Source organism: Callorhinchus milii, unplaced genomic scaffold (genome assembly GCF_018977255.1).
Source record: "Callorhinchus milii isolate IMCB2004 unplaced genomic scaffold, IMCB_Cmil_1.0 Scaffold6, whole genome shotgun sequence".
Lineage (NCBI taxonomy): Eukaryota > Metazoa > Chordata > Chondrichthyes > Chimaeriformes > Callorhinchidae > Callorhinchus > Callorhinchus milii.
Window position 1 is genome coordinate 138,692 of NW_024704747.1, and position 11,187 is coordinate 149,878.

Below are 11,187 nucleotides of genomic sequence, written 5' to 3' on the forward strand. Positions count from 1 at the left end.
GGAGGGGGGTGAGGTCAACAATGTCGAAGGCAGTAAGGAGGTCAAGGAGGAGGAGGAGGCAGAGGGAGCCCTGGTCACAGATGGACAGAATGTCATTTGTCACTTTGACCAGGGCTGTTTCTGTGCTGTGGGCGGCACGGAAACCCGATTGGAGGGGTTCGTGAAGGGAGTGTCGGGAGAGGAAGGAGTGAACCTGGGAAGCAACAACACGTTCCAGGACCTTGGAGAGGAAAGGGAGGTTGGAGATGGGACAGTATTTTGGGAGTAGAGATGGGTCCAGGGAGGGATTTTTAAGGATAGGAGTGATGACGACTGATTTTACTGCGGTGGGAACAGTACCAGTGGACAGGGAGAGGTTATGCTGTCTGTGAGTAGAGGGGCAGGGAGATGGAGCTGGAGGTAAGGAGAGGGGTAGGGATGGGGTCGTGGGAGCAGGTGGTGGGTTTCATGCGGATTATGGTGGCGGTGAAAGAGGAGGGGGAGACAGGTTCGAAAGTGTGGTGAGAGGGATGGGTAGGGCCTGGGGTGGGAGGGAGCTGCTGCTGAGCTTATCTGGAGCCTCCAGCTCCGAACCTGAGTTATGTAAAGAGGTAATCAGCAGATCAGCTCCCAACCTGTGTCATCAGAGGGGAGGTTCAAGGCCAGTCTGACACACAGAAATAACATTCCCAAAGCACCAGAACAAACACACTCGGGGAGAAACAGCTTTGTTTTGCGGCTGGATTTACAATTCAGAGCAAAGTGAGCAAGGGAGGAAGAGAGCAAGAGAGAGAGAGAGAGCTTGGGAGAGAGAGAGGGAGGGAGAGAGGAAAGGAAGGAGAGAGAGAGAGAGAGCAAGAGAAAGAGAGACTACTTGGGAGAGAGGAAGGAAGAGAAGAAAGGAAGGAGAAAGAGAGAGAGAGACAGAGATAAGGGAGGGAGAGAGCAAGAGAGAGAGGAGAGAAGGAGGGAAAGAGGGAGGAAAAGAGAAAGAAGGAGTGAGGAAAACTAAAAAGGGGGGGTCGGAGAGAGAGATGGGGCAACGGAGAGGGAGACGGTAAGAGAAAGAATGAGAGACGGTCTGCAGCCAGTCCCCACTCATTGCACTGAGATACTTGATGGGTTTGCAGCTCAGTTCTAAGGAGACCATTCAGCACACGGAAGCTGCAGTGTTGTTGAACCCGATGTGGTAATCAGGACACAATCACTCACTTCAGCCTCAATTTCCTCGTGATTGTTCTCTCTGCAAACTGATGCCTAAAATCAGTGTCGCTTGAGAAATATTCCTGCCTCTCTCTCAGCTGCCTCCGAACCTCCCCACGTCATCTGACCCCTGGACTTGAGCAACATCTGCAAAATATTCTTTCCCTGAGCTCCCTCCACCAGCTCAATAATTATACACCACATAGTCATAAAGTGCCAGAAGTTTCCACAACAAAGTGATCTCCTCTCGACCATCTCCCCGTTACTCTCGCGCTCTCTCATTGCCCCACCCCACGGCTTTGCCACCGATGTGATTTCCTGCGGGTTGAGCAGAAACCAGATTTGCAGGGAGCACCTGCGCAAAGTATGGATGTACAGTAATGCAGGAAGTGATCTCATTGGTGACCAGATGACCTGGAAGTCGGCCATTTTTTAGCACAGGCGCCGGAACATGTACACAGGAAGTGCTGTCGCAAAGGCCACTTTAGCTTCGTGTCCTGCACAACACCAGCTTCTTCTGCAGTTAGTGCCTATAATATCAAAATGTCTTGAAACATGTTACAGGTCATGGGGACTTGTTGACCAGTAAGGACACCGTGAGAGAGAGAGAAACTCCCTTCCAATACCTCTTCGGACCCAGGGCACAGGTGGGAGTTTGGAAAAACAACTCACAATTGACTAACGGCCCAATGATTGAGTGACAGCGGCTGAAGAGGAAGGTGATGGTCGTTCTGGGGGATGCAGGTTGTGGGGGGGAGTGAATGAAGATTGCAGTGGGGATGATGGTTGCTGAGAGGTAGTGGTTGCCATGGGAGTTGGTGGTGTTGGTTGCTGGTTGCCAGAGAGGTGATGGTGGTTGCTGAGGTGGGGTTGGGGAGTGGGGTGGGGGGGTTGTCGGAGAATAGTTATGGCCGGGGGGGGGGGTTGCTGCCGAACGAGGGTGTGATGTGGTATGGGTGGGGGGACAGGTTGCTTGGGGGGTTGGTTGCTGAACGTGTGGTGGTTTCCAAGGCGGGAAGGTTTTCCGGGGATGTGGTGAGTGTTGTCTCTCTCTTCCTCACTCCCCTCTCTCCTCCTCTTCACTCTCTCTCCTCCTCACTCTCTTCTCCCTTCCTCACTCTCCTCTCCCCCCCCTCTCTCCCCCTCACTCTCTTCTCCCTTCCTCACTCTCCTCTCCCCCCTCTCTCCCTTCCTCACTCTCACCCCCTCTCTCTTCTTCACTCTCTCTCTTCTTCATTCGGCTCTCTCTTCACTCTCCTCTCTCTCTTCACTCCTCTCTCTCTCTTCACTCTCCTCTCTTCCTCACTCTCCTCTCTTCCTCACTCTCCTCTCTTCCTCACTCTCCTCTCTTCTTCACTCTCCTCTCTCTGTCTTCCTCACTCTCCTCTCTCTCATACTTCAGGCTCCTCACAGAGCAGGAACAGTTTGTTAATGAAGAATGAGTGGAGAAAAAGAGTGAAAAAATGAGTGACATGAAACAGAGAGTGAGAGAAAGAGGAGAGGAAGTTAAACAAAGAGAGAACGAGAAAATGTAAATCAGAATGAGAGTGAGAGAGACAGAATGAGAGAGGAGAGGAAATAGATAGAGGAAAGAGACAAGAGCGAGAGATTAGGAGACAGAGAGTGAGAGGAGGAGAAAAAGACTGTAAACCAGAGTGAGAGACACACAGACCCACAGATTCGGGGAGAGAGAGAGAGAGAGAGAGAGAGAGAAAGAGGCAGACGAGGACAAACTGAGAAACAGTGACCAGGAGAGAGTAAGAGATAAAAGAAACTGAAGAGTGAGAGAGAGCGAGTGAGAGAGAGAGAGATGTCTGAAACCAGGGAAAAGAGCCTTGCAGCGAGCAGGAAAATCAGGAAATAAACTGCGGGAAGGGGTGACCAGGGAGCAGTGAGTGGCTACAGCACCTACACTGTGAACACGCCACACAGCACCTTTGTAACCTACCCGTCACCTCAGGAGTTGCCATATTTAGTGATCTCCCGCTGCCTGTGCTAACAGACTGCAGCTGTACATTCCTGGTGTCTGCAGCCCATCAACACTGAGCTCCACGTCCCAGCGCAGAGCGAATCAGAGCAGTATTAATTGGATGACAGATTAAGAAAAGAACTCCACCTCCTTCAGGATGTCTGGCTGGATTCCCCAGGTTAACCCTTCCTGTTACCGACCGCCAGAACACTTCACGCTCTCTCAGCGAGTCAAACAAGTCAACATGGGCAAGCTCCATGTCGAGGTTTGGAGTTCAAGCCAGGTAGACTCTCCACATGAGCTTGCCATGTTTATCTACAGATCTGCAGTCACTACATCTGACAGCAATTCCTTGTGAAGTGCTTTGAGATGGTTTCATATGGTAGCTGCTGAATCAAAGGATAAATATTATTACAGCTACAGTGCTTTCTGTCCACTATTCAATCACAAACCATCACCCCCTCCAATCCACTGCCATCACCCCCACCCCAATCACTGTCACCCCCCCCACCCCCCAATCCAATCACCCCCACCATCCCAATCCACTGCCATCACCTCCACCCCACACCCCCCCAATCATCATAATAACCAACCCTATGTTTGATCCATGTGATTATACCGTCGAATTTCTCTCAGTGTTTCACAGGGAATTATTATCAAGTGTAGTGTCTGCCTATTTGTTGGTGAACGCAGCAGTCAATTTGCACATAGCGATGTCCTACAAATAGCCGTGAGGTGAACAAGTCATTAATCCGGAGATTGCCCGACAGGACACTGGGAGAGAGAAACTCCCTTCCATTTTCAAATACCTCTTGGGGTCTTTAATGTTTGCCTGAACAGACACAGACAACTCGGTTTAACGTCTCATTCGAAGGATGGCACCTCCTACAATGGAGCAGAGTCTCCAGTGCTGGGCTGCAGTGTCAGCCTGGACTGTGAGCTCAAAGTCCCTGACGTGGAGAATCAACACACAACCTCCTGAGTCCAAGGCCAGAGCGTGAGCAGACTAGCCAGGCTGAGACATCACAAACATCTACAAATATTTCTGCAACAGCTAAGACACGGCAACAAAAACACTGAAAAAAATACAACATTCTTTCTTCTGGAATCCCATCTCAGTCACAATCTTCAACATCAACATTCTTGTGCGGTTTTTAAAGCTCCACCGAGACGTAACTGCGTGTTACAGGGAACCTCAGCCAGGCAAGAGGTCCCTCCACCCCTCACCTCTCCAACAGTCAGACTGCTGGCAAAACAACTCCTAGATCATTCCTGTTCCAGCTCCCCACCTAACTGTCCCCCCCCAGCCGCCCATCTAACTGTCCCCCACCCCCCAGCTCTCCTTCTAACTGTCACCCCCACCCCCAGCTCCCCATCCAACTGTTCCCCCTACCCCCAGCTCCCCATCTAACTGTCGCCCCCCCCCCCCCAGCTCTCCTTCTAACTGTTCCCCCCACCCCCAGCTCCCCATCTGATTGTCACCCCCACCACCCCCCAGCTCTCCTTCTAACTGTCACCCCCACCCCCAGCTCCCCATCCAACTGTTCCCCCACCCCCAGCTCTCCTTCTAACTGTTCCCCCCACCCCCAGCTCCCCATCTAACTGTCGCCCCCCCACCCCCAGCTCCCCATCCAACTGTTCCCCCACCCCAGCTCCCCATCTGTCGCCCCCCACCCCCCAGCTCCCCATCTAACTGTCGCCCCCCACCCCCCAGCTTTCCATCTGACTGTCACCCCCCCCAGCTCCTCATCTAACTGTCCCCCCACCCAGCTCTCCCTCTAACTGTCACCACCACCCAGCTCCCCATCCAACTGTTCCCCACCCCAGCTCTCCTTCTAACTGTTCCCCCCCCCAGCTCCCCATCTAACTGTCGCCCCCATCCCCCAGCTCCCCATCTAACTGTCCCCCCAACCAGCTCTCCCTCTAACTGTCGCCCCCACCCCCCAGCTCCCCATCTAACTGGCGCCCCCACCCAGCTCCCCATCTAACTAATCTCTCCCCCCCACCCCCCCCACTCTCCCATTCCAGGTCTCTCACCCTCACTCAGCTCACACCCACCCCTCTTTGATTGCAGGACCACTGGATTATTCACAGGAAAACAGGATTATAAAATATAAGCATCTTCTTACCTTTCGCTCATACTCCCTGTGGCACGTTAACCTGCACACTGTCAACGAGACAGAGAGCGAGAGAGAGAGAGACTGAGCATTAGAAACCAACCACAATTCCACAGGAATAAGTTAATCAAAGCAAAAGTGCTCAATAGTGAAGGAGCACATGAACAGTCACACATACACACACATTCATATACACACAAATATCCCATACGTGTGCCAAAACACAACCACTTAGTTTCACCCAGGGCAGAAAATGAACAATAATAATAATAATCCTGGTATTTGATCTATTTGGTTTATAAAACATCTCAAAACGCTTAAGTGTAGTGACTGTGTGTTTTGTGGGCCAATGCAAAAAATATTTTGGACACACAAACTGCCATTAGGTGAGTGCGTGATTGATCTGGGGGATAGTTGGCCAGGACACCGGGAGAGAGAAACTCCCTTTTCTCTTTTACAATAGCCTCGTGAAATCTTCAACGTCCACCTGAACAGAGAGGTCCCTGACACCATCTCCTCTGTCGCTTCTGCAATGTGGTGTTGGATTCTCAGCCGAGACTGTGAGCTCAGAGTTCCCCCCGGGGGGACACGGTGCACACGGCTGAGCCAGTCTGATGCTCTCCGTGGATCTTCAGTGTGAATTGGATTTTGAGGTGTGAAGGAGCTCAGGAACCTGCGTACCCACAGCAATCACACGGTGAGTGAGGTCACAGGAACATTCACTCCTCACACACACTGGGAATGTTGCAAAGCTACACAGCGAGTGACCCTCACTCTGTGTACACACAGTGACCCCACGCAGTCACACAGCGAGAGACCCTCACTGTGTACACACAGCTCCTCCGCGCAGTCACAGTCAGGGAGACTAGTTTTATTCACGTGAAAGGTGATGTATAAATATATCCAATTTCACATTTCCAATGTCATACCACCCCTCCCACACACACACACATACACATACACACACATATACACACACACATACACCCACGCATATATACACACACACACATATACACACACTCACACTCAGACTCAGGATATGACATTTGAGCGTCTAAACTCAACCGATTTGGACAGAAAATCTGCGCTCCTCCGGTCTTTTTGGAAAAGTGCAAAACAGCGATGACTTTTGAAGCTGAGTGGTGTTGTGGGGGAGGCCATGAGAGCCACTCACTGGGCACTCACTCACTCACTCCCACCCACTCACTCACTCACTCACTCACTCTCACCATTATGTTTCCTCCGGACATGACAGACGATGTCCACCAGAGAGCAGTAGCGCACTGCACCCTCTGGTGAGGACCTCTGCGGAGTGAGGAGTCTGTAACCAACTGATATCAGGCAATACCAGAGGAGCCTCACAGCCCAGGGGCTGGGGAGGGGGAGGGCTGGGGAGGGGGAGGGGAGGGCTGGGGAGGTGGGGGGAAACCAGCCCAGGCTCCCCTACTCCTGAACACCGTCTGAAGACCCCCCCTCCCTGGTGTAGGAGTCGGGGCGAGGACACACACACAGTCACACTCCACCCCACACAGACACACATACAGTCACACTCCATCACACACACAGTCACACTCTGTCACACACACAGTCACGCGCTCTCACCATCACAGGCTGTCCCATTTGTGCTCTCGTTCTCATGACAAACAGGGCAAGGCTCTGCTTGCCTCGCAGCCTTGGCTTTGAATGTGTGGCTGTTCGTGGCTTCAGCATCTTCTGGCTGCAGAGAAAACACAAGAGTTAGCACATCATCAGCACATGGTTAGCACGTGAGCCACGTGTGGTGAGCACACGGTTAGTACACGATCATCACACAGCCAGCACACCGTCAGCACACGGTTAGCACATGGTTAGCACATGGTTAGCACGGCACCAGAATGTTGACTGCACATCGGCCACATATAATCTGTAGGGTCAGTGCCTGAGATGTGGTCCTGGGTGTCGGTCTGGGTTAGTTCCCAGGCTCCGGCCCCACACTCTGTGCTGAGTCACGGCTGTCAGCCAGGGCAACATGTGGCCTCAGTCCGCCGCAGGGTTGGTGTGAATGCCCCTCTGATTGGGACCAGCCGGCAGCCCCCCCCCCCACATGTGCTACGTGACTTGAAGCCTCGTACAGATATTGCGAGTCCTGCTCAGCCCAGCCTTGCTCGGGCCCCTCTCTCTCTCTCTCTCTCTCTCACACACTCGCTGCCCTGTCGACTCTGGCTCAGAAAACAAATAAATCAAGAGTATCAGCAGAGAGTTGCTCCCCAGCCCCAGCGCCCACCATCACTGCACAAACACGATGAAGTCTTAATCCGCCTACGAGCACACGTTCCCCAAAGCTGCCCCTTCTCCCGCACGCAGCCCTGTTGGGCTGGCTCAGGCTCCCGTTGGTCGGCCGGGGTTTCATGTACACAGGGTGTCAATCTGACTCCTTCACTGTATTTAATCTTCCCACCTCCTGTCTGACAAAGCCACGGACAAAATTACTCATTCACTTTGTGGCTGCTTTGTGGGACATCGCTGTGTGCAAATTGGCTTCACCTACAAAATGCACAGTCCCTCCACTTTACAGTGACTCCGACGAAGCGAGTTAAGCCATCTTGCCAACGTGGAAGAGTCCACATGTAATGCACAGATTATTGTTAGACACAATAGCGAGGGCGGAAGCGGTTTTTCTGTTATTTTGTTGAATTGCTGAGTTGACCTCCTGGAAGGTTCGTTCCCAGATGAGAGGTTATAATTGAGTCACTGAATGTGTTGCCAACTCAAATCTCACTCAGTTTGTGGGGGGCAGAAACTACACTGCACATGAGTTAACCATTTACACACTCGGCAATGGGACAGGAAAGAGAAAGAACCATAGTGGTTAGATTACCATTACCTGGTCCCAGTTAGTACTTCAAGTTTGGATCTGAAGAGAAATCTGACCCTTCCTCCTCGCCCCTCCCCTCCCCCCCCCCACACACACACACGTCCTGGAGCACTAGGGTGGCCCCAATCTTACTGAGAATCACATTACGTTTGTTCTGTACTGGATTTCCCATTTACTGGAGCTCTCTCCTCTAATCCCACGCCCCTGCTTTTGCCACGCGCCCTTTTATATTGTTTCTTTTCAAGTATTTATCCAATTTCCTTTTAATTCCAATTGTTGTTCTGGTCTCTGCCTTCACAGCCTATTGTGGCAAAACATTTCACGATCTAATAACTCTCTTTGCGATAACATTTCTTCTAAGCCCACCCAGTGATGCCCTTTGTTACTAATTCACTAACCAACAGAATAATCTTTCACTATTTATCCTCTCAAAACCTTTCAGAATTGTCTTGCCTTCTCTGTTCTAATGAAAACAGCCTCGGTGTTTAAGCCTCTCATCGCAAGATTGATGCCACTCTAATTTGTGAGCATTAGCAAGAGAAATGCTATAAAATAAGGCATGCGTCACATACTTACTCCCACACACTCACAATACATGAACACACAACATAAAACAAAATACATACACACCATACAAAATATGCACAATACAATGCCCACACTCAATGCACACGCGCAGAGGAAAATACACACACACACAGGAAAATACACACACACACAGGAAAATATGCACACAATACACACACACAGGAAAATACACACACACAGGAAAATATGCACACAATACACACACACAGGAAAATACACGCATCGTTAACTACTTGCATTTATATAGCAGGATAGCGTATCAGAGCACTTTACAAGGATGGGGTTGGGCACTGAGTAAGGGAGAAGGTAAGGGAGAAGGGAGAGTTGGCCGAATAGGTCGGTTTTGAGGATGGATTTGAAGACATATAGACCGGTGGTGGCTCAGAGAGGGCAGGAAAACTGTGATAGATGAGCAGGGGGGGTGGTGGGGGGACAAATGGAGGACTAGATTAGAAAATCAGAGAGATAGGAGGTGCCAGGGCGTGGAAGGATTTGGGTGAGGGTGAAGACCCTGAAATCGATTAGCTGAAAGATAGTGAGTCAACAGAGTTAGGCAAGACCTAGTTAATGGGCATTTGGTGTTTGGTGTGGGTGACGATGTGGGTGGTTGAGTTGGAGCTTAGGAATGGTAGAGCGAAGCAGACCAGCAAGGAGTACATTAGAAAAGTCTAAGTGGGAGGAAAAATAGGTGTGAATAAGTATTTAGTTGAGACAGGGTGGAGCCAGGTGATGTTGTGGAGGTGAAGGAAAGCAGTCTTGGTCTGAGTTGGATACGAAGCAGAAAGGAAAGTTGGGGATTGAACTTGATGCCAGAGTTGAGCAGTGGACAATATACATACACACCCGTGGGTGTCAGCCTGGCTCACTCTCTCCCCCGCCTGAGTCAGACGGTTGTGGGTTCGAGCCCTATGTTGGAACTTGGAATCACACAGTCCAAGCTGACACTCCAATGCAGTGTTGGGTGGGGAGATGCATTGTCGGAAGTGCCGTCCTTCGGCTGAGACGAGTTCCCACCTGTCTATTCAGGTAGACGTAAGAGATCCTCTTCCCGCGGTGGCCAACAATCCCCCGAATAAAAATTGGTCACTCACGCCACGGCTGTTTGTGGAGCAGTGCAGTGTGCAGTCGGCTGCCTTGCTTTGTGTCCCACAAATACACAGTCAATGCGTTTTACAGTATTTCCTGTGAAGCGCTTTGCACACACAAACACATAATACACACACTACAGCGTGACCCACAAACACATAATACACACACACTACAGTGTGACACACAAACACATAATACACATACTACAGCGTGCACACACAAACACATAATATACACACAGTACACACGCACACAGACCGAATACACACACACTACATACACACACACAATACATGCACACTATATGCACACACAAACACAATATACACACAGTACATACACACACACAGAATGTACGCACACTATATGCACACACACAAACACACAATATACACATACTACATGGACACGCATACATACACTACACATATAATTCACCCGCACGCACACAATATACCTTTGTGTCCATACAATCACATGTACAGACAATACTCACACACACTATACACTCGCGCACACACACTATACGCCCACGCGCACACACACACACTATACACCCACACACACAGTTTACACCCACGCACACACACACACTATACACCCATGCACACTGTACCCCGGCCCGCGCTTGTCCACGCCCGCCCACACGCGCACACGCCCGCGCACTCACACACTCACACACAATACACCCGCACGCACACACACACTACACACCCGCGACTCTCTCACATGGCTGACAGGCCACTCTAGACAGAGAATCAGGTACAGAGAGGACAGCGTGGCCGAGAGAGAGACACGGACAGAGATATACACAAATAGAGTAACAGACATAGAGAAAGTGAGAGGCAAATGCAGACAAGAACAAGAGAGAAAGACAAACAGACTGACAGACAGACATTAGAGATAGCAAGAGAGACAGACAGAGAGAAAGTGAGAGGTAGATACAGAGAAAATGCATAGCAAGAGAGACAGATAGATAGTCAGAGTGACAGAGCCAGAGAAAGAGAATATGCGAAGACAGATAGAGGGAGAGAGAAAGAGACAGACAGACAGAGGGAGAGAGACAGACAGAGAAATTGTGAGTGATGGAAGTGGGAAGGTGAACAACTCTTACCCACAGGACGCAGCTAACACAGATCCATCGAGCTCCTCGGCCAGCACAGCCCTTTGGGAGACCCAATGTGATAGACGGCATCTTAGTGCCCGGAGAGCAATGCTGGGAGATGGGAAAGTGAGGGTGAAGGCACGACTCCGAGCTAAGCACAGCAGAGAGACACAGACATTTTCCCTCTTTTATTTCCCCTGCCTCTCTCTCTCTCTCTCTCTCTCGCTCTCCCTCTTCGCTGGTCAGATCTGTCCCTCCGGAGCGGGACATTCACTACAAA

General features: G+C 50.8%; 1 protein-coding gene across 1 annotated transcript in view; it reads right to left on the reverse strand.

Annotated features, from left to right (window-relative positions):
* Window positions 1–10,956, reverse strand: part of LOC103190408 (tensin-like) — a 78,180-nt gene extending 67,224 nt beyond the window's left edge. The window contains 3 exon segments of the mRNA XM_007911169.2: window positions 5,281–5,318; window positions 6,874–6,988; window positions 10,917–10,956. The gene's annotated coding sequence lies outside the window, so the exon portion shown is untranslated.
* Window positions 10,957–11,187: the final 231 nt, after the last annotated feature.